Raw genomic sequence first — 13,165 nt, forward strand, 5'->3', positions numbered from 1 at the left:
GCGGATTTTGGTGCTGAATCCATGTCAGAATCCCCCCCCCCCCTCACAATAGAGATCTATGTAGACCGCTAGCTTACTTTTTTCCATGAGCGGCATGTACCCGCTCACAGAAAAAAGAAGCGAGCTGCCCTTTCTTCAGGCGGATTCTGCGGCCAATTCAACCGCGGCATCCGCTTTGTGGCAGCACACTCTAGACTAGGCCCATTCATTTGGGCCTTCTCCGGAGCAGGAAGCTGCGACTGTCGGAAGCCGCAACAGTCGTGGCAGGTGCTTTTTGGCCCTATTCTGACGTGGCTTCCCGCATCACAATCATCAAAATACGCTATACCGTGACTCGTGTGAACTAGCCCTTATACAATTATATATTATTTAACAGTAATTTCTATATTTGTGGCAGAGGTTCCTCAAGTGTCATTTCCAGGGATGGCCATACGCTCTGCATCCCATATATTTACTCTCCAGAACGATATGAATCCTAAGAAACATCTATGGTTTGGTATGATGGGGATATCTGATGGTACCAGTTTGCTCCTGGGCAAGGATTGACCTAGTTCACACATATCATATTGTGCACATATTATCTTCCATAAGTAAGTCCTTAGTGAGTGAAAAAACTTTCCAAAGCACTACAGCAGGGTGAAGAAGTACATGGTACTGTAGACAGGAACGAATCATATAATCATTTTTCTATAAACTGGTAGGAGTCAGCATTTCCTCAAAGTAATTTGATAAATTTTCCTATGTGAAACTCTTCAAAACCTCAATTTCAACCCTTCTTCCAGCAAATTAGGATTCAGAGACCCTCTTAAGACGAAAGCTGATGTCCTGCAATATGTGACATTGCTCTCATACATCCAATACCTTCCACTACTGTTAAATTCAGTCCATTTGTATCCATTAGTTGTGCTATGACATCCCTCCAGCTATTCTTTGCTGCACATAACAAAATACAAGAGAATCAATTATCTGCCAGTACATTACAGTTGGTTGCAGATTCATCTCTAAAGGGTGGTTTGGGGAGTTATATGGTTTATGGTATTTAGGGCCTTTGAAAATAATCTAACAGGATAAAATTGTAGAAAAGTCCTTTCATTAATCCCACATGTTCCATTCTTATTTTATTAACCAAAACTCCATTGTGTCTAACAACATTTCACTCCAGCTACAAGACTTTTGGAAAGAAAAAAGCTGAGAGCTCAGCACTTTCTTCGTGAATGCAATCTCAGAGCGAGATACTTCCAGAATCATTGCTGTAGTGTATGTCATATTAATGTAACATTCATTGTGCACATATTGTATGAAGTCAGCTGCAAGTTACATACTCAGGATATTAAATTCCTCTGCACTCATGGAGATAATATTTGTGTGAAGTTAAAGGGAGTCTACTTCCACCAAAATCTCTGTGTAAGCCGATGGGCGGCCAGGTAATGGAGGGGGTGTACATCTCACCCAGACACTGTCTGCTGAGTGTTATTTCAAAGTTCCGGTTACTGGGCTGGATTTTTAGGAATGGCAGGTAGGTTGGTAGTGGGACCTGTCATTCCACCCCCTCTTCGGTCCACACTTTGGGGATGTTCTGGCAGCGACTCAGCTTTTGAGAGTCTCCTCGTCAAGGAGGCTTAAGAAGCCAGCACCAGTAGCAGACTTGGGCAGAGCTTAGCTGGAGAGCCAACAGAGAGGTCATATTTTTGGAGCTGTGTCCTAAATGATTCTACTGGCTTTTGGATTTCTGTTATTCTAGGTGAGGTAACCTATTCTGTGTTTAGTTAGAGCCTAGCTGGGCTGGTATTAATTTTTGTATTGTTTCCTTTTGTTGCTGCACTACCTTTTTGAGTGAAAATGGACTGGACTTGTGTGTCTATGCCACCCCACCTAGCAACCCCAGACCCTGACATCTGTTAAACCACTTATACGTTCTTGTAGGGCTGCTTAGTGATATAGCAAAAATACCAGAATGGGTTGTCTTGAGGATAATTCACAGTTGTGTGCTATTGGTATTTTTGGGAGGGAATCAACATGATGGCATATAGCTTGCTATCACTGAATTGTTTTTACGGTAGGAAAAGGATTTCCATGTTATTTTTGTTAAATCTGGTCCAAGTTCCCCAGAAGATGACAGCATTAATGGCTGTCAATTTTACCGCAGAAATGGAAAACTCGCCCCACTTATAGTTGCTTGACTTGACTATAGACACAACAGTCACCAAATCAGAGCCAATATATAAAGACTAGAGATGAGCGAACAGTGAAATATTCGATATTCGTTTCGAATAGCCCCTCAATATTTGACTATTCGAATGAATATCGAACCCCATTATAGTCTATGGGGAAAAAAACTTTGTTTCAGGGGAAACCACTCTTTGACTCAGGAGAGTCACCAAGTCCACTATGACACCTCAGGAAATGAGGACACCTCTGGAATGCAACTGGGACAGCAGGGGAAGCATGTCCCTGTATTACACCACTAATAATGTGGGAGCTGACTTTTTCCCTTAGGAATGCATTGACCAGCGTTGATTGGCGAAATGCCATACAGAGTACAGCATTCGGCCAATAAACGCTGGTTCTGCCGGAGGCTCATCTGTGAGGAGGCGGAGTCTAAGATCGGTCCACAGCAGTCTCCATTGTGGTCTGATCTCAGGTATAGCAGAGTTGGCACAGCTCTGCTACATCTCAGGTGCAGCAGAGCTGTGCGCTGAACTCTGCTATACCTGAGATGCAGCAGAGCTGGCCCTGCACTGAACTCTGCTACACCTGAGATGCAGCAGAGCTGGCCATGCGCTGAACTCTGCTACACCTGAGATGCAGCAGAACTGGCCGTGCGCTGAGCTCTGCTACACCTGAGATGCAGCAGAGCTGGCCGTGCGCTGAACTCTGCTAAACCAGAGATGCAGCAGAGCTGGCCGTGCGCTGAACTCTGCTAAACCTGAAATTTTTATACCTAATTTGTTTATATTTGTTTTTTTTTATTTTATTTGATATCTAAGGAAAGGGGTTCAAGTTTTAAGTTTTTTCTTTTATTTTTTCAAAAACCTTTATTAATTTGTTTTACTTTTATTTAGCCCCCACAAGAGGCTTGAACCTGTGATCATTAGATAGCTTGTGCCATAGGTTGAAACATAGCTATATTGCAGTCTATGGTTAAATCAGTACATAACTATTGAGGTCTGTCAGAGGCAGTCTCAATAGTTATGTTTCTTTGAGAGGACAGCTGTACTGGCAACATCAAGTAAGAAGGGGGTTGGGGATTGCACAGCGGTTCACAAGGGGGATCCATGCCCATCACCATAAATTTAATTGTAGCCATTACCCCTGGGTTGTCTTTTGTCTAAAACAGCAGAGACCTGGCAGTTATGGTTCCCATATTGGTTCCCAGTATTGCTGCTTTTATATTTTACACCACCTCTGGCCTCCAGTTTTTTCATTTATTGCACAAAATCCCTTTAAGATAGGTCATCAATATATTGCCCCTTTAATGTTAGAATTCATTGCTGCTTTAGCCAAAAGGTTTTGTGGCATAGCATTGCTTGGTCCATCATAGCTACTAGATCTTGAAAAGATCTTTGATTCTTCTTATAGAAATTCCCTTTATAAATATTGCTTAGTATAATTTGCTATATCAGGTGTCTATTTTATTGGGAGATTCATTGCATGACCTTTCCAAGGTTGGCTTTTGTACTTTTTCTCCCTCTTGCATTCTGCTTACCACACAGGATTGTGGTCTGTGATCCCCAGTGCATATCTTCTTTGTTTAATCACACATTTGTTAAGATGGATTCATTGTTAAATCTGCAGCGGCTTCATTAGGAGCCTGTTTACTTCTACCATATGGTAACCGCTCCTTGGTAGAGTGGAGACAGGTTCTGATACACCATGTAGCATATTGTCGCAGTGCATACACATATTCAGCTATTTAAAGGCGCATTCACTCAGCCAGCAGCAGATGCTGACAAACTCTCTTTTCATTTTTCTATTTTGCTATACAAGGTGACCTATTGGTTTAGGTTGAGATGATTTTACAAGTCTGAAACTGTTTCTTTAAGCTCATTATGGTTCATGATTTAAAAGCAGATTTGTAGATGCATAGCATACAGTCCATGGCTTGTCCTGGACCCGAAAAAGTGTGGTAAATATCACATAACTTGGACAAAAAGTGTATCATGTAGTTTAGTAGGAGATACAGATCTGTCTCTATTTGGTTGAGGATTTTACATTTTTTCTTGAAAATCATTCAGCACAATATCACAACATTCTAATAAAAGGTTTGAAAGGCTGAAAATAATCTGCCTTCACTTACCTATAGATACCACATATCATAATGTTCTTCTTTATCTTCATTAATAGAATTACAGTAGATAAGTATTCATTTTTATTATACATTTCTATGGGCACATAGTGACGTAAAATTTTGTTTTAGACAAAGAGGGAGTACTAGAACTTTATTAAGGGACAGAGGAGGTGCTGTAATTTTGTAGGAGGACTGAGGGGGCGCTATAGCTTTGTACGATCATAAGCAGATTAATAAGACTGCCATTGGAATGGGATGATTATCAAATGAATGTTCATTCCCAGGAATCAATTCCCAGTTCATGAATATCTACTCATCTTCATATATGGTTCATATCATTGTGGAATCCAGAGTACTGTTATTTAGACATGGGTTAATTAATGTGGATTGATAAAGGGCTTTTTGACATTACTTGGATTCCTGCTTTGTATGACTTTTGTATATGAATTGTACACCATATGAATTCCTTTATTGCTATCCTCTGTTAAGTTTGGATATCCCTCACACACCTTCCAGAAACAACCAGAAGAAATCAATTTGACACAATTAAAAATAGTCAAACACTTCTGAAAAAAAATAATATATATATATATATATATATATATATATATATATATATATATATATATTGTAAGCCGATGGATGGTCAGGTAATGGAGGTGGTGTACATCTCACTCAGACTACTAAGGTGGGTGAGATGAGAAAACTCCAGAAGGAATGTTTGTTCTCAGCAGACAACTTCCGTCTGCTGAGCATTTTGGTAAATGCTCAGTATTGGGCTGGATTTTTAGGAATGGCAGGTAGGTTGGTAGTGGGACCTGTCATTCCACCCCCTCCTCCAGTCCACACTTTGGGGATGTTCCGGCAGCGACTCAGCTGCAGAGAGTCTGCTCATCAAGATAGCTTAAGAAGCCAGCTCCAGCAGCAGACTGTGGGGCAGAGTTTGGCTGGAAAGCCAACAGAGAGGTCATATTTTTGGAGCTGTGTCCTGAATGATTCTACTGGCTTTTGATTTCTGTTATTCTAGGTGAGGTAACCTATTCTATGTTTAGTTAGAACCTAGCCAGTCAGGTATTTATTTTTGTATTGTTTCCTTTTGTTGCTGCCAGCACCGCACCTCCCATGAGGCAACCTGAAGCGAGCGCTTCAGGCGGCGCTATGTCAGGACCCCAGCGAGGACGGCATTTTTGATTATCTAAGCCAGTCCAGGACAAGCTGTCCTGGACTGGTTTAGCACCGAGCGGTGGTTTGGGGAGGCCACTGAAGCAGTGCTGCTCCAGCAGCCTCCCCTCACGCTCAGGCAGAGAGCAGGTCTTCTCCGTGCCTGCTCTCTGCCTGCGAATGGCGCTAAGCCCCGCCCCCTACACTCCACCGCCTCCTCCCGGGGCGGGGGGTGGCTTTCTGTAGTTCGCCTCGGGTGGCGAAAGGGGTAGGTTCACCCCTGGTTGCTGCACTACCTTTTTGAGTGAAAATAAACTCTACCTTTGTTTTGGACTAAAGAATCTGGACTTTTGTCTCTATGCCACCCCACCTATTGTACCTTGAGTTTAAAATATCTTAGCAATGCCCCTACCCAACAATTAACTGTTATGCATATGATAACTAGAGATGAGCGAACAGTGTTCTATCGAACTCATGTTCGATCGGATATTAGGCTGTTCGGCATGTTCGAATCGAATCGAACACCACGTGGTAAAGTGCGCCATTACTCGATTCCCCTCCCACCTTCCCTGGCGCCTTTTTTGCTCCAATAACAGCGCAGGGTAGGTGGGACAGGAACTACGACACCGGTGACGTTGAGAAAAGTAGGCAAAACCCATTGGCTGCCGAAAACATGTGACCTCTAATTTAAAAGAACAGCGCCGCCCAGGTTCACGTCATTCTGAGCTTGCAATTCACCGAGGACGGAGGTTTCCGTCCAGCTAGCTAGGGCTTAGATTCTGGGTAGGCAGGGACAGGCTAGGATAGGAAGGAGAAGACAACCACAACAGCTCTTGTAAGAGCTAAATTCCAGGGAGAAGCTTGTCAGTGTAACGTGGCACTGACGGGCTCAATCGCCGCAACCCAGCTTTCCCAGGATCCTGAATGGAATACACTGTCAGTGTATTCCCGTATACCCGATATATACCCCCGATACCCGTTCCAACGGTGTGCCCCCCCACCTTCACCCCAGAAATACCCTGCAAGTCCCCTAGCAATAGAATTGGGGCTATATACACCCACTATTTTTGCTACTGCCATATAGTGCCATTGTCTGACTGGGAATTCAAAGAATATATTGGGGTTACGTGCACCCACAATTTTTACTACTGGTATACAGTGCCAGTTTCTGACTGGGAATTCAAAGAATATATTGGGGTTACAAATACCCTCATTTCTTGCTACTGCCATATAGTGCCAGTTTCTGACTGGTAATTCAAAGAATATATTGGGGTTACGTGCACCCACAATTTTTACTACTGGTATACAGTGCCATTGTCTGACTGGGAATTCAAAGAATATATTGGGGTTATAAATACCCTCATTTCTTGCTACTGCCATATAGTGCCAGTTTCTCACTGGGAATTCAAAGAATATATTGGGGTTATAAATACCCTCATTTCTTGCTACTGGTATATAGTGCCATTGTCTGACTGGGAATTCAAAGAATATATTGGGGTTACGTGCACCCACAATTTTTACTACTGGTATACAGTGCCAGTTTCTGACTGGGAATTCAAAGAATATATTGGGGTTACAAATACCCTCATTTCTTGCTACTGCCATATAGTGCCAGTTTCTGACTGGTAATTCAAAGAATATATTGGGGTTACGTGCACCCACAATTTTTACTACTGGTATACAGTGCCATTGTCTGACTGGGAATTCAAAGAATATATTGGGGTTATAAATACCCTCATTTCTTGCTACTGCCATATAGTGCCAGTTTCTGACTGGGAATTCAAAGAATATATTGGGGTTACGTGCACCCACAATTTTTACTACTGGTATACAGTGCCATTGTCTGACTGGGAATTCAAAGAATATATTGGGGTTACGTGCACCCACAATTTTTACTACTGGTATACAGTGCCATTGTCTGACTGGGAATTCAAAGAATATATTGGGGTTATAAATACCCTCATTTCTTGCTACTGCCATATAGTGCCAGTTTCTCACTGGGAATTCAAAGAATATATTGGGGTTATAAATACCCTCATTTCTTGCTACTGGTATATAGTGCCATTGTCTGACTGGGAATTCAAAGAATATATTGGGGTTACGTGCACCCACAATTTTTACTACTGGTATACAGTGCCAGTTTCTGACTGGGAATTCAAAGAATATATTGGGGTTATAAATACCCTCATTTCTTGCTACTGCCATATAGTGCCAGTTTCTGACTGGTAATTCAAAGAATATATTGGGGTTACGTGCACCCACAATTTTTACTACTGGTATACAGTGCCATTGTCTGACTGGGAATTCAAAGAATATATTGGGGTTATAAATACCCTCATTTCTTGCTACTGCCATATAGTGCCAGTTTCTGACTGGGAATTCAAAGAATATATTGGGGTTACGTGCACCCACAATTTTTACTACTGGTATACAGTGCCATTGTCTGACTGGGAATTCAAAGAATATATTGGGGTTATAAATACCCTCATTTCTTGCTACTGGTATATAGTGCCATTGTCTGACTGGGAATTCAAAGAATATATTGGGGTTACGTGCACCCACAATTTTTACTACTGGTATACAGTGCCAGTTTCTGACTGGGAATTCAAAGAATATATTGGGGTTACAAATACCCTCATTTCTTGCTACTGCCATATAGTGCCAGTTTCTGACTGGTAATTCAAAGAATATATTGGGGTTACGTGCACCCACAATTTTTACTACTGGTATACAGTGCCAGTTTCTGACTGGGAATTCAAAGAATATATTGGGGTTACAAATACCCTCATTTCTTGCTACTGCCATATAGTGCCAGTTTCTGACTGGTAATTCAAAGAATATATTGGGGTTATAAATACCCTCATTTCTTGCTACTGGTATATAGTGCCATTGTCTGACTGGGAATTCAAAGAATATATTGGGGTTTACGTGCACCCACAATTTTTACTACTGGTATACAGTGCCAGTTTCTGACTGGGAATTCAAAGAATATATTGGGGTTACAAATACCCTCATTTCTTGCTACTGCCATATAGTGCCAGTTTCTGACTGGGAATTCAAAGAATATATTGGGGTTATAAATACCCTCATTTCTTGCTACTGGTATATAGTGCCATTGTCTGACTGGGAATTCAAAGAATATATTGGGGTTACGTGCACCCACAATTTTTACTACTGGTATACAGTGCCAGTTTCTGACTGGTAATTCAAAGAATATATTGGGGTTACGTGCACCCACAATTTTTACTACTGGTATACAGTGCCATTGTCTGACTGGGAATTCAAAGAATATATTGGGGTTATAAATACCCTCATTTCTTGCTACTGCCATATAGTGCCAGTTTCTGACTGGGAATTCAAAGAATATATTGGGGTTACGTGCACCCACAATTTTTACTACTGGTATACAGTGCCATTGTCTGACTGGGAATTCAAAGAATATATTGGGGTTACGTGCACCCACAATTTTTGCTACTGGTATATAGTGCCAATTTCTAACTGGGAATTCAAAATGCGCAAGGCTCCCGGAAAGGGACGTGGACGAGGCCGTGGGCGAGGTCGGGGGAATGGTTCTGGGGAGCAAGGTAGCAGTGAAGCCACAGGGCGTCCCGTGCCTACTCCTGTGGGGCAGCAAGCATTACGCCACTCCACAGTGCCAGGGTTGCTTGCCACATTAACTAAACTGCAAGGTACAAACCTTAGTAGGCCCGAGAACCAGGAACAGGTCTTGCAATGGCTGTCAGAGAACGCTTACAGCACATTGTCCAGCAGCCAGTCAGACTCTGCCTCCTCTCCTCCTATTACCCAACAGTCTTGTCCTCCTTCCTCCCAAAATTCCCAAGCTTCACAGAACAATAACCCCAACTGTCCCTGCTCCCCAGAGCTGTTCTCCGCTCCTTTCATTGTCCCTCAACCTGCCTCTCCACGTCACGATTCCACGAACCTAACAGAGGAGCATCTGTGTCCAGATGCTCAAACACTAGAGTCTCCTCCATCTCCGTTCGATTTGGTGGTGGATGACCAGCAACCCACCCTCATCGACGATGATGTGACGCAGTTGCCGTCAGGGCATCCAGTTGACCGGCGCATTGTGCGGGAGGAGGAGATGAGACAGGAGTTGGAAGAGGAAGTGGTGGATGATGAGGACACTGACCCGACCTGGACAGGGGGGATGTCAAGCGGGGAAAGTAGTGTGGATGTTGAGGCAAGTGCAGCACCAAAAAGGGTAGCTAGAGGCAGAGGCAGAGGTCAGCAGCTTAGGCGAAGCCAGGCCACACCCGGAATCTCCCAAGATGTTCCAGTTCGTACCCAGCCCCGAAAAACTCCCACCTCGAGGGCACGTTTCTCGAAGGTGTGGAGTTTTTTCAAGGAATGCGCCGAGGACAGATATAGTGTTGTCTGCACAATTTGCCTCTCGAAATTGATTAGGGGCTCTGAGAAGAGCAACCTGTCCACCACTTCAATGCGCCGTCATTTGGAATCCAAGCACTGGAATCAGTGGCAGGCAGCAACGGCAGGACAAAGGCCGCCTGCCGTTCACGCCACTGCCACTGCCTCTGCCTCTGCCACTGCTGACTGTGCTGGCGATGCACTCCAGAGGACGAGCCAGGACACCACTTCATCTGCCTCCGCCACTTTGTTGACTTCTCCCTCATCCTCCCCTGTTCCTGTCTTATCTCCTTCTCCTGCACCATCAAAGGCACCATCAGGCGCTTCTTTACAACAACCCACCATCTCTCAGACATTGGAGCGGCGGCAGAAATACACTGCTAACCACCCACACGCGCAAGCCTTGAACGCCAACATCGCTAAACTGCTGGCCCAGGAGATGTTGGCGTTCCGGCTTGTTGAAACTCCCGCCTTCCTGGACCTGATGGCAACTGCGGCACCTCGCTATGCCGTCCCTAGCCGTCACTACTTCTCCCGGTGTGCCGTCCCCGCCTTGCACCAGCACGTGTCACTCAACATCAGGCGGGCCCTTAGTTCCGCGCTTTGCAAAAAGGTCCACTTGACCACCGACGCGTGGACAAGTGCATGCGGACAGGGACGCTACATTTCACTGACGGCACACTGGGTGAATGTAGTTGAGGCTGGGACTGCTTCCCAAACTGGCCCGGTGTACCTCGTCTCCCCGCCTAACATTCCTGGCAGGGACACGAGAAGAACACCCCCCTCCTCCTCCTCCTCTACCGCCTCCTCCTCCGCCACCGCCTCCTCCTCCGCTGTTAGATTGACCCCAGCTACGAGTTGGAAACGTTGCAGCACTGGCATTGGTAGACGTCAGCAGGCTGTGCTGAAGCTGATCAGCTTGGGGGACAGACAGCACACTGCCTCCGAGGTGAGGGATGCCCTCCTCGATGAGACGGCAATATGGTTTGAGCCGCTGCACCTGGGCCCAGGCATGGTCGTTTGTGATAACGGCCGGAACCTGGTAGCAGCTCTGGAGCTTGCCGGACTCCAACATGTTCCATGCCTGGCCCACGACTTCAACCTAGTGGTGCAACGTTTCCTAAAGAGCTACCCCAATGTTCCAGAGCTACTGGTGAAAGTGCGGCGCATGTGCGCCCACTTTCGCAAGTCGACAGTAGCCGCTGCTAGCTTAAAATCTCTCCAGCAACGCCTGCATGTGCCACAACACCGGCTTTTGTGCGACGTCCCCACACGCTGGAACTCAACGTTTCAGATGTTGAATAGAGTGGTTGAGCAGCAGAGACCTTTGATGGAATACCAGCTACAAAACCCTAGAGTGCCACAAAGTCAGCTGCCTCAGTTTCTCATCCATGAGTGGCCATGGATGAGAGACCTTTGTGACATCCTACGGGTGTTTGAGGAGTCCACAAGGAGGGTGAGCTCTGAGGATGCGATGGTGAGCCTTACAATCCCGCTCTTGTGTGTTCTGAGAGAATCCCTGATTGACATCAGGGATAACTCAGATCACACAGAGGAGTCAGGGATAGCATCCGATCCGTCACAGCTGGAGAGTAGGTCCACACATCTGTCCGCTTCATCGCGTTTAATGGAGGAGGAGGAGGAGGAGGAGGAGGAGGAGGAGGAAGAAGAGTTGTCCGATGATGTGATGGTGATACAGGAGGCTTCCGGGCAACTTCGAATCGTCCCATTGTTGCAGCGCGGATGGGTAGACATGGAGGATGAGGAGGAAATGGAGATTGAACTTTCCGGTGGGGCCAGAGGAGTCATGCCAACTAACACTGTGGCAGACATGGCTGAGTTCATGTTGGGGTGCTTTACAACCGACAAGCGTATTGTCAAAATCATGGAGGACAACCAGTACTGGATCTTTGCTATCCTTGACCCCCGGTATAAAAACAACATCTCGTCTTTTATTCCGGTAGAGGGGAGGGCCAATCGCATCAATGCTTGCCACAGGCAATTGGTGCAGAATATGATGGAGATGTTTCCAGCATGTGACGTTGGCGGCAGGGAGGACAGTTCCTCCAGTAGGCGACCAAGTTCTCACCGGTCCACACAAACGAGGGGCACACTGTCTAAGGTCTGGGACACCTTGATGGCACCCCCTCGCCAAAGTGCCGCCACAGAGGGTCCTAGTGTCACCAGGCGTGAGAAGTATAGGCGCATGTTGCGGGAATACCTTTCCGACCACAGCCCTGTCCTCTCCGACCCCTCTGCGCCCTACACGTATTGGGTGTCGAAGTTGGACCTGTGGCTTGAACTTGCCCTATATGCCTTGGAGGTGCTGTCCTGTCCTGCCGCCAGCGTCCTATCTGAGAGGGTGTTCAGTGCAGCCGGTGGCATCATCACTGACAAGCGCACCCGTCTGTCAGCTGAGAGTACCGACCGGCTCACTTTGATAAAAATGAACCACCACTGGATAGAGCCTTCATTTTTGTGCCCACCTGTGTAAAGCACCCCAACATGAAACTCCATGTCTGTACTCAACCTCTCCAATTCCTCCGCATCCTCATACTCATCCACCATAAGCGTTGCACAATTCTGCTAATACTAGGCTCCCTCCAACATGATTTCCCCCAACTCTGCTGGTTAGAGGCTCCCTCCACCCTGATTTCCACCAACTCTGCTGGTTAGAGGCTCCCTCCACCCTGCTTTCCCACAACTCTGCTGGTTAGAGGCTCCCTCCACCATGAATTGGTCCAAACTGGGGTTTTTAGAGGCTCCCTCCACCATGAATTGGTCCAAACTGGGGGTTTTAGAGGCTCCCTCCACCATGAATTTGCCCAAACTGGGCTGTTTAGAGGCTCCCTCCACCATGAATTGGTCCAAATTGGGGTTTTTAGAGGCTCCCTCCACCATGAATTTGCCCAAACTGGGCTGGTTAGAGGCTCCCTCCACCATGAATTGGTCCAAACTGGGCTGGTTAGAGGCTCCCTCCACCATGAATTGGTCCAAATTGGGGTTTTTAGAGGCTCCCTCCACCATGAATTGGTCCAAACTGGGCTGTTTAGAGGCTCCCTCCACCATGAATTGGTCCAAACTGGGGTTTTTAGAGGCTCCCTCCACCATGAATTGGTCCAAACTGGGCTGGTTAGAGGCTCCCTCCACCATGAATTGGTCCAAATTGGGGTTTTTAGAGGCTCCCTCCACCATGAATTGGTCCAAACTGGGCTGTTTAGAGGCTCCCTCCACCATGAATTGGTCCAAACTGGGCTGGTTAGAGGCTCCCTCCACCATGAATTGGTCCAAACTGGGTTTTTTAGAGGCTCCCTCCACCATGAATTG

The 13,165-nt window shown here is 45.9% G+C and overlaps 1 protein-coding gene across 1 annotated transcript in view; it reads left to right on the forward strand.

Annotated features, from left to right (window-relative positions):
• Positions 1–13,165, forward strand: part of TMEM132C (transmembrane protein 132C) — a 444,928-nt gene that overhangs the window by 342,088 nt on the left and 89,675 nt on the right. The gene's annotated exons all lie outside the window — the stretch shown is intronic.

Source organism: Leptodactylus fuscus, chromosome 1 (genome assembly GCF_031893055.1).
Source record: "Leptodactylus fuscus isolate aLepFus1 chromosome 1, aLepFus1.hap2, whole genome shotgun sequence".
Lineage (NCBI taxonomy): Eukaryota > Metazoa > Chordata > Amphibia > Anura > Leptodactylidae > Leptodactylus > Leptodactylus fuscus.